Below are 11,792 nucleotides of genomic sequence, written 5' to 3' on the forward strand. Positions count from 1 at the left end.
CACTGCTCCCAACCAATGGGCATGCTACACATATCCAAGACAAATGGGGTAGGAGGAGGGGAAAACAGTGATTCATTCTGTGTGTGAGATTGGAGGTGAGAGGTTCTAGAGAAATCTGGGGAAAACCTGTCTGGGAAGAACTTGAGCAACCAAAGGAGTTGGTAAAGCTGCTTTACCCAGGAATTGGACCCAGTAAATATCAGGAGACAGCAAGCAAGATGATCTTAAGCAGCTGTACACAGTGCCATCAGTACTATACCCCTACGTGAGCGTGGACATACTTACAGTAATTATCACTGATGGTTGGGACTCTGCAGGGGCTGTTAAGGGGACTGGTAATTACCTGGCATGTTATTCAATGGGTTACAATATGTAATGATTATTTACATTACTGTATTAAACTATTGTGTTTTCTGTGCAAGAAAGTGTCTGTTTATATATTTATTTCCTCCCTACTCGTGTGTTGCTGAACCTAAGGAACCGGGCATACTTAGCGAACAATGGTTCAAATAGCTGTATCCTCACATATGGCATGAGCAGTAAAAGCCCCATAATCCTCAATGTCCCCAGGCAAGGTTGCTTGGATCTCTTCTGGAATCATATCTGGGTGCTGAGCAGGCACTGGGCACTCAAACGGTTGAGGGTGCTGGACACAAAAGACTGGACAGAAGATGGACACAGAGATGGACCCATATGGATTGGAACCTTGGATGGGCAGGAACCCCGGATGCACCTTGGAATTTTGCAGAAATTGGGGTGGGGCTTGACTGCATCAGAGCCTGACCCCGCCCAACTGAGTGCCCAGCAGAGTCTCCTCCCCAGGCCTCTGGAAGTAGGCAGGTATGCAACAAATAAACCTACCAGCCCAATCTGAGAAAGCAGCGACCATTCTAGTGATGCCTACAAAATGCGCACGACTCTAGTGACGGATACACAATGCAGGAATAATTATTTTAACTAATATACAATGCAGGGACCATCCTAGTGCTCCATATACAATCCATGGACCATCCAAGTAACCAATATACCAGTGGTTCTCAAACTCGGTCCTCAGGATCCCACACAGTGCATGTTTTGCAGGTAACCCAGCAGGTGCACAGGTTTATTAATTACTCACTGGCACATTGTAAAAGGTCCACAGGTGGAGCTAATTATTTAACTTGCGATTCTGTGAGGAGACCTGCAAAACATGCACCGTGTGGGGTCCTGAGGACCGAGTTTGAGAACCTGTGCAATATACAATACAGGGACCATACTAGTGACCCATATACAATCCAGGGACCATCCAAGGAACCAATATACAATCCAGGGACCATAATAGTGACCCCCAAAGACAATCCAGGGTCCATCCTAGTGATCCATATACAATCCAGGGACCATCCTAGTAACCAATATACAATACAGTTACCATCCTAGTGACCCATATACAATCCAGGGACCATCCAAGTAACCAATATACAATACAGGGACCATCCTAGTGACCCATATACAATCCAGGGACCATCCAAGTAACCAATATACAATCCAGGGACCATCCAAGTGACCCATGTATAATACAGGGACCATCCGAGTAATCAATATACAATACAGAGACCATCCTAGTAACCCATATACAATACAGGGACCATCCTAGTGACCCATGTACAAAACAGGAACCATCCTAATGACCCATATACAATACAGAGATCATCCTAGTAACCCATATACAATACAGGGACCATCCTAGTGACCCAAAGACAATCCAGGGTCCATCCTAGTGACCCATATACAATCCAGGGACCATCCTAGTAACCCATATACAATACAGAGACCATCCTAGTGACCAATGTACAATACAGGTACCATCCTAATGAGCCAAATACAATACATGGACCATCCTAGTGACCCATAAAAAAAAATACAGGTACCCATATACAATACATGGACCATCCTAATGACCCTTATACAATATTTTATCAGGGACCCATTTATAATTTTTAATATATAATTTATAATTTTATCAGGGACCCATATACAATACAGGCACCATTCTAGTTACCCATATTCAATACAGGGACCCTCCTAGTGACCCATATACAATACCAGGGACCATCCTAGTTATCCATATCCAATACAGGGACCATCCTAGTGACCTATACATACCCTCCAACTGTACCTTTTTAGCAGGTACAGTACCTTTTTTTTGGTCTGTACCGATTTTTTGGCTCTCCAAACTTCCATTGAAAGTATAGGAAAAGGGGCGTGACAACTCCCCATTTACCTGTGGCCACGCCCCCTTTTTAAATTTGTACTGATTTTTGTGTGTAAAATGTTGGAGGGTATGCCTATTTACAATATCAGGGACCATCCTAGTGACCCATATACAATACAGAGACCATCCTAGTGACCCATATACAATACAGGGACCATCCTAGTGATCCATATACAATACCAGGAACCATCTTAGTAACCCATATACAATACAGCTACAATTCTAGTGACCCATGGGGGTCATTCCGGGATTATCACTCGCTAGCTAGCTTTAGCAGCCGTGCAAACGCTATGCCGCCGCCCACTGGGGAGTGTATTTTAGCTTAGCAGAAGTGCGAACACTTGTGCAGCCGAGCTCTGCAAAAACAGTTTGTGCAGTAGCTCTGAACCTACTCAGCGCTTGTGATCACTTCAGCCTATTCCTGTCCCAGCGAACGCCCAGCCACGCCTGCGTTTTTTCAGACATGCCTGCGTTTTTGCAAACACTCCCTGAAACTGGTCAATTGACACCCAGTAACGCCCCATTCCTGTCAATCTTCTTGTGGCCGTAGAAGGAAAACTTCGCTAGAACCTGAGCACAACCACAAAGAGCTTTGTACCCGTACGTTGCCCGTGCGCATTGCGGGGCATACACATGCGCAGACATGCAGTTTTTTCACCTGACCGCTGCGCTGCGAAAATCGGCAGCGAGCGATCAACTCGGAATGACCCCCCATATACAATACCAGGGGCAATCCCAGTGACCCATATACAATGCAGGGACCATACCAGTGACCCATATACAGAGGTTTTTTTGTTGTTGTTGCTATTAATCTTATAGTCCCTCCCTGTGGGATTTATGATTATAGCGCAGTATTTAGTCTATGATAGGCGTACTATACACAGTAGTTACCTGCGGCCACTGCCTATCTCCAGCTCCGGGAAAACTGTTACATATTTAATTTAAAAGTGGGAATATTTGTATCACATCAGATGTCAGGACTACATGTATTATACCTATACACTGGCAACTTGTCATTTACTGTTGATTAAATATGTTAATTTAATTCTGCAGCGTCCCCAGCGCCAGTGTTACATTAATGTTGGTTATAGTTACTCTGATATAAAACTGGCCCACTACTAGGGATTAATGTGACCAAAATCCACCCTACTTCCGGTATCTGCGTTCCATCACCTAACAGCCTGTGCGTTCCAGACTACTTCCGGAATCTGCGTTCCATCACCTTACAGTCAGTACGTTCCACCCTACTTCCGGTAAATGTGTTTAATCGCCTTACAGCCTGTGCGTTCCAACCTACTTCTAGTATCTGCGGTCCATCACCTTACAACCTGTGCGTTCCACCCTACTTCCGGTATCTGCATTCCAAAACCTTACAGCCTCTGCGTTCCACCCTACTTCCGGTATCTGAGTTCAGTGCGTTTCACCCACAGGAAAAACTTTAATATCCGGTGCTACAACTTCCGAATGTAGAAAGTCCAGTCTTGCACCAAGAGGTACTGTACTGTACAGCAGGAGCAGCCTGTGGTGTCCTGTTATTATTATTATTATTATTATTATTATCCAGGAGGAACAGCCTGTGGTGTCCTGTTATTATTAATTATTACCCAGAGGGAGCAGCCTGTGGTGTCCTGTTATTATTATACAGGAGGAGCAGCCTCTGGTGTCCTGTTATTATTATACAGGAGGAGCAGCCTATGGTGTCCTGTTGTTGTTATTATTATTATTATACCGGGGGAGCAGCCTGTGGTGTTCAATTATTATTATTATTGCTAAACAGGAGGAGCAGCCTGTATTATCCTGATATTATTAAACAGGAGGAGCGTCCTGTGGTGTCCAGTTGTTGTTGTTATTAATATTATTATACAGGAGGAGCAGCCTGTGGTGTCCTGTTATTATACAGGAGGAGCAGCTTGTGGTATCCCGTTATTATTATACAGGAAGAGCAGCCTGTGGTGTCCTGTTATTGTACAGGAGGAGCAGCCTGTGGTGTCCTGTTGTTATTATTATACAGGAGGAGCAGCATGTGGTGCCCTGTTATTATTATACAGGAGGAGCAGCCTGTGGTGTCCTGTTGTTATTATTATTATTATTGTACAGTGGGAGCAGCATGTGGTGTGTTGTTGTTTACTATTATTATTATTATTATTATTATTATACAGGAGGAGCAGCTCGTGGTGTCCTGTTGTTGTTCTACAGGAAGAGCAGCCTGTGGTGTCCTGTTGTTGTTGTTGTTATTGTTATTATTATTATTATTATTATACAGGGAGAGCTGGCTGTGGTGTCCTGTTGTTATTGTACAGGGGGAGTAGCCTGTGGTGTCCTGTTATTATTATACTGGAGGAGCAGCCTGTGGTGTCGTTGTTGATGATGATTATTATTATTATTATTATTATTATTCAGGGGGAGCTGCCTGTGGTGTCCTTTTATTGTTATTATTATTATACTGGAGGAGCAGCCTGTGTTGTCATGTTGTTGTTGTTATTGTTATTATTATTATTATTATTATTATACAGAGGGAGCAGCCTGTGGTGTCCTGTTATTATTATACTGGAGGAGCAGCCTGCGGTGTCCTGTTTTTATTATTATTATTATTGTTGCGGTGATATGTGATTTCATCATTTGTGCAGAGTCACATATTACCCGAGACTGATGGAATTCTGTATTGTTTGCCCCTTGTTTCCTCCATTCTGGTGCCCTGTCCCTGTATTATTACCCTCTTCTTTTTTCTTTTACTATTGGTGTAACATTATGCAGTTCAGCGTTATGTGACGGCCTCTAAGGAGCCTTATGGGGCTCATTCTTACATATCTATTACTTGTGTTCTCTGTGATTTGTCTTATATTTATTCCTAGACACTACATCTGTGAGGAACCTTTGTCTTTATTATACATATTCTGTATTCTCACTGATTAACTGAGGATGGATACAGACAGGAGTAAGAAGACTGAGATGATAATAAATATCACCCTGGAGATCATCTACCTGCTGACTGGAGAGGTGAGGGGATCTGGGAGCGTCACAATGACGTCACTTATATCTATAGTAATAATACAGGGACATGACTGGGGAGGTGAGGAGATCTGGGAGCGTCACAGTAACATCACATATCTATAGTAATAATATGTGGACATGACTGGGGAAATGAGGGGATCTGGGATGGTCACAGTGACATCACTTATCTATAGTAATAATACAGGGACATGACTGGGGAGGTGAGTGAATCTGGGAGTGTCACAGTGACATCACTTCTATCAATAGTAATAATACAGGGACATGACTGGGTCGGTCAGGGGATCTGGGAGCATCACAGTGACGTTACTTATATCTATAGTAATAATACAGGGACATGACTGGGGAAGTAAGGGGAAATGGGAGTATCACAGTGACATCAGTTACTTATATCTATAGTAATAATACAGGGACATGACTGGGGAGGTGAGGGGATCTGAGAGCGTTACAGTAATGTCACATAGCTATAGTAATAATATAGGGTCAAGACTGGGGAGGTGAGGTGATCTGGGAGTGTCACAGTGAAATCACTTATATCTATAGTAATAATACAGGGACATGACTGGGAAGGTGAGGGGATATGGGAGCGTCACAGTGACATCACTTATATCTATAGAAATAATACAGGTGCATGACTGGGGAGGTGAGGGGATCTGGGAGCGTCACAGTGATGTCACATAGTTATAGTAATAATACAGAGACATGACTGGGGAGGTGAGGGGATCTGGGGGTGTCACAGTGACATCACTTATATCTATAGAAATAATACAGGTGCATGACTGGGGAGGTGAGGGGATCTGGGAGAGTTACAGTGACATCACATATCTATAGTAATAATACAGGGACATGATGGGGAAGTGAGGGGATCTGGGAGCATCACAGTGACATCACTTATATCTGTAGTAATAATACAGGGACATGACTGGGGACATGAGGGGATTTGGGAGTGTCACAATGACATCACTTATTTCTCTAGTAAAAATACAGGAACATGACTGGGGAGGTGAGGGGATCTGGGAGCGTCACTGTGACATCACTTTTATCTATAGTAATAATACAGGGACATGACTGGGGAGGTGAGGGGCTCTGGGAGCGTCACAGTGACATCACTTATATCTATTAGAGGATACGCTGGGAATCTTCACCAAAAGTGGACAAGGCGCTGACACGCTTGTCCAAAAAGGTGGCACTGCCTTCTCAGGATACGCCTTCCCTCAAGGAGCCTGCTGATCGGAGGCAGGAAATTACCTTGAAGCACATTTACACTCACTCCGATACTATTGCTAGACCGGCTATGGCGTCGGCCTGGGTTTGTAGTGCGGTGGTGGCATGGGCAGATTTCTTATCTGCGGAGATTGACACCTTAGATAGGGATGCCATTCAAATGACCATAGAGCATATCAGAGATGCTGCCTTGTATATGAGAGATGCACAGAGAGACATTTGTTTATTAAGCTCCAGAATAAATGCTGTGTCTATTTCTGCTAGGCGACTCCTGTGGACCTGGCAGTGGACGGGAGATGCCGATTCTAAGCGGCACATGGAGTCCTTGCCGTACAAGGAGGGGAAGTTGTTTGGAGACGGCCTCTCGGACCTTGTCTCTACGGCTACGGCTGGTAAGTCGAATTTCTTACCTTATGTCCCCCCGCAGCATACTAAGAAGGCACCTCATTATCAAATGCAGTCCTTTCATTCCAATAAAAACAAGAAGTTACCAAGAGCAGAAGTCCTCCCCTGCGCCTGCAAAATCCACGGCATGACGCTGGGGCTTCCCGGGGGGAGGCAGATCTGGTGGGGGCTCGTCTTCGGTTTTTCAGCCACGTCTGGGTTCAATCGCAGGTGGATCCCTGGGCAGTAGAGATTGTTGCTCAGGGATACAGGCTAGAATTTGAAGACTTGCCTCCTCGCCGGTTTTTCAAATCGGCTCTGCCAACTTCCCCGTCAGAGAGGGAGTCAGTGTTGACAGCAATACAAAAATTGTATGTTCAACAGGTGATTGTTACAGTTCCTCATCTCCAGCAGGGAGAGGGATATTATTCAACCCTGGTTGTGGTCCCGAAACCGGACGGTTCGGTCAGGCCCATTTTAAACCTGAAATCTCTGAAATTGTACTTGAAAAGGTTCAAGTTCAAAATGGAATCACTCCGGGCGGTCATCGCCAGCCTGGAGGGGTGGGGATTGGATGGTGTTCCTGGATATAAAGGATGCATACCTTCATGTTCCAATATTCCCCCCCCCATCAGGCGTTCCTGAGATTTGCAGTGCGGGACTGTCACTACCAATTTCAGACGTTGCCGTTTGGGCTTTCCACGGCCCCGAGGGTTTTCACCAAGTTAATGGCGGAAATGATGGTGCTCCTGCGCAGGCAGGGGGTCACAATTATCCCATACTTGGACGATCTCCTCATAAAGGCGAGATCTCGGGAGAAGTTGCTGGACAGCGTGTCTCTGTCCATGAAGACGTTGCAGCTACACGACTGGATTCTCAATATACCGAAGTCCCAGCTAGTTCCTACAACGCGTCTGACCTTTCTGGGCCTGATCCTAGACACAGACCAGAAAAAAGTTTTTCTTCCGATCGAAAAGGTTCAGGAACTCATGACCATGGTCAGGAACCTATTGAAACCAAAGAAGGTTTCAGTGCATCAGTGCACGCGGGTCCTGGGGAAGATGGTGGCTTCATACGAGGCCATCCCTTTCGGCAGATTCCACGTGAGGACTTTTCAATGGGATCTCTTGGACAAGTGGTCCGGGTCCCATTTACAAATGCATCAAAGGATCACCCTGTCTCCCAGGACCAGGGTATCTCTCCTGTGGTGGCTGAACAGTGCTTACCTTCTAGAGGGTCGCAGGTTTGGCATTCAGGACTGGGTCCTCGTGACCACGGACCCAAGCCTCTGAGGCTGGGGAGCAGTGGCACTGGGAAGAAATTTCCATGGTCTCTGATCAAGCCTGGAGACTTGTCTCCGTCTCCACATCAACGTCCTGGAGTTGAGGGCCATATACAACGCCCTGCGTCAAGCGGAGAACGGTTCTGATTCAGTCAGACAATGTCACGGCAGTGGCTCATATAAACCGCCAAGGCTGAACAAGGAGCAGAGTGGCCATGGCAGAAGCGACCAGGATTCTACGCTGGGCGGAAGGCCATGTAAACGCGCTGTCAGAGGTGTTCATCCCGGGGTTGGACAACTGGGAGGCGGACTTCCTCAGCAGGCACGTCCTGCATCCGGTGGAGTGGGGACTTCATCAAGAAGTCTTTGCACAGATCGGTGGGGCCTGCCTAAAATAGACATGATGGCGTCCCATCTCATCAAAAAGCTAAAGCGGTATTGCGCCAGGTCAAGGGACCCTCTGGCGGTATCGGTAGATGCTCTGGTGATACCTTGGGTGTTCAGATAGGTCTATGTGTTTCCTCCTCTTCCTCTCATACCCAAGGTGTTGAGAATTGTAAGAATAAGCAGGGTCAGAACAATCCTCATTGTTCCAGATTGACCACAGAGGACTTGGTATCCGAAACTGCAAGAGTTGCTCACAGAAGATCCTCTTCCTCTAAGGCAGGACCTGCTGCAGCAGGGGCCCTGTCTGTTCCAAGACTTACCGCGGCTGCGTTTGACGGCATGACGGTTGAACGCCGGATCCTAGCGGAAAAAGGAATTCCGGAGGAAGTCATTCCTACCCTGATGAAGGCTAGGAAAGACGTGACATTGAAACATTATCACCGTATATGGCGGAAATATGTTTCTTGGTGTGAGGCCAGAGCTGCTCCTACGGAGGAGTTCCATTTGGGCCGTCTACTACAATTCCTTCAACAGGAGTGACCTTAGGCCTAAAATTAGGGTCCATAAAGGTGCAGATTTCGGCCTTATCCATTTTCTTTCAAAGAGAATTGGCCTCTCTTCCTAAGGTACAGACTTTTGTGAAGGGGGTGCCGCATATTCAGCCTCCCTTTGTGCCTCCGGTGGCACCTTGGGATCTTAACGTGGTGTTACGTTTCCTCAAGTCACTTTGGTTTGAACCACTTAAAACGATGGAGTTGAAATACCTCACGTGGAAAGTGGTCATGTTGTTGGCGTTCGCTTCGGCAAGACGTGTTTCAGAATTGGCGGCTTTATCGCATAAAAGCCCATACTTGGTTTTTCACGTGGATAGGGCAGAGTTGAGGACTCGTCCTCACTTTCTGCCAAAAGTGGTCTCATCTTTTCATGTGAACCAACCTATTGTCGTGCCTGTGGCTACAAGGGACTTGGAGGATTCCGAGTCCCTGGATGTAGTCAGGGCTTTGAAGATTTATGTGACCAGAACGGCTCGGATCAGGAAGACTGAAGCTTTGTTTGTTCTGTATGCGGCCAACAAGGTTGGCGCCCCTGCTTCAAAGCAGACTATTGCTCGCTGGATCTGTAACACGATTCAGCAGGCGCATTCTACGGCAGGATTGCCGTTACCGAAATCGGTTAAGGCCCACTCCACTAGGAAAGTGGGCTCTTCTTGGGCGGCTGCCCGAGGGGTCTCGGCATTACAGTTGTGCCGAGCAGCTACTTGGTCGGGGACAAACACCTTTGCAAAGTTCTATAAGTTTGATACCCTGGCTGAGGAGGACCTCCTGTTTGCTCAATCGGTGCTGCAGAGTCATCCGCACTCTCTCGCTCGTTTGGGAGCTTTGGTATAATCCCCAAGGTCCTTACGGAGTTCCAGCATCCTTAAGGACATTAGAGAAAATAAGATTTTACTTACTGGTAAATCTATTTCTCGTAGTCCGTAGAGGATGCTGGGCGCCCGTCCCAAGTGCGGACTTCTTCTGCATGACTTGTATATAGTTATTGCTTACATAAGAGTTATGTTATAGTTTTCGGTGATACCGTGGCTATGTTTTTGTTCATACTGTTAACTGGGTAAGTTTATCTTAAGTTATACAGTGTGATTGGTGTGGCTGGTATGAACCTCGCCCTTAGATTTACAAAAATCCTTCCTCGTACTGTCCATCTCCTCTGGGCACAGTTTCCCTAACTGAGGTCTGGAGGAGGGGCATAGAGGGAGGAGCCAGTGCACACCCAGAATCCAAAGCTTTCTTAAAGGGCCCTATCTCCTGCGGAGCCCGTCTATTCCCCATGGTCCTTACGGAGTCCCAGCATCCTCTACGGACTACGAGAAATAGATTTACCGGTAAGTAAAATCTTATTATATCTATAGTAATACAGGGACATGATTGGGGAGTTGAGGGTATCTGGAAGCATCACAGTGACATCACTTACTGTATATCTATAGTAATACAGGGACATGACTGGGGAATTGAGGGGTCTGGGTGTATCGCTGTAATGTCACATATCTATAATAATAATACAGGGACATGACTGGGGAGGTAAGGGGATCTGTGAGCATCACAGTGACGTCACAAAGCTAGGGACATGATTGGGGAGGTGAGGGTTTCTGGGAGTATCACAGTGACGTTACTTATATCTATAGTAATAATACAGGGACAAGACTGGGGAGGTGATGGGATCTGGGAGTGTCACAGTGACATCACTTATATCTATAGTAATAATACAGGGACATGACTGGGAAGGTGAGGGGATTTGGGAGTGTCATAGTGACATCACTTATATCTCTAGTAAATAATACAGGGACATGACTGGGGAGGTGAGGGGATCAGTGAACGTCACTGTGACATCACTTTTATCTATAGTAATAATACAGGGACATGACTAGGGAGGTGAGGGGCTCTGGGAGCGTCACAGTGACATCACTTATATCTATAGTAATAATACAGGGACATGACTGGGGAGGTGATGGGGTCTGAGAGTGTCACAGTGACATCACTTTTATCTATAGTAATAATACAGGGACATGACTGGGGAGGTGATGTTATCTGGTTAGGTGAGGTGGTCTGGGAGTATCACAGTGACATTACTTATATCTATAGTAATAATACAGAGACATGACTGGGGAGGTGAGGGCATTTGGGAGCGTCACAGTGACATCACATATCTATAGTAATACAGTGACATGATTGGGGAGGTGAGGGGTTCTGGGAGTGTCACAGTGACACCACTTATATCTATAGTACACTTTTATCTTTAGTAATACAGTGACATGACTAGGGAGGTGAGAGGATCTGGGAGTGTCACAGTGACATCAGTTATATCTATAGTAATAATAAAGGGACATGACTGGGGAGGTGAGGGGATCTTGGAGCGTCACAGTGATGTCACATATCTATAATAATAATAATAATACAGGGGCATGACAGAGTAGGTGTGGGGATCTGGGCGTGTTACAGTGACATCACATATCTATAGTAATAATACAGAGGCATGATGGGAAGGTGAGGGGATCTGCGAGCGTCACAGTGACATCACTTGTATCTATAGTAATAATACAGGGACGTGACTGGGGAGGTGAGGAGATATGGAAGTTTATACAATGATATTTGATGTGTCCCCCTATACCCAGGGTTACACGGTAGTGAGGAAGACATCCGGTAAGTTCGAGACACCCAGCAGCTGTCCCCGTGTGTCAGGAAGACTGAGCAGAACCCA

Source organism: Pseudophryne corroboree, unplaced genomic scaffold, assembly GCF_028390025.1.
Source record: "Pseudophryne corroboree isolate aPseCor3 unplaced genomic scaffold, aPseCor3.hap2 scaffold_644, whole genome shotgun sequence".
Lineage (NCBI taxonomy): Eukaryota > Metazoa > Chordata > Amphibia > Anura > Myobatrachidae > Pseudophryne > Pseudophryne corroboree.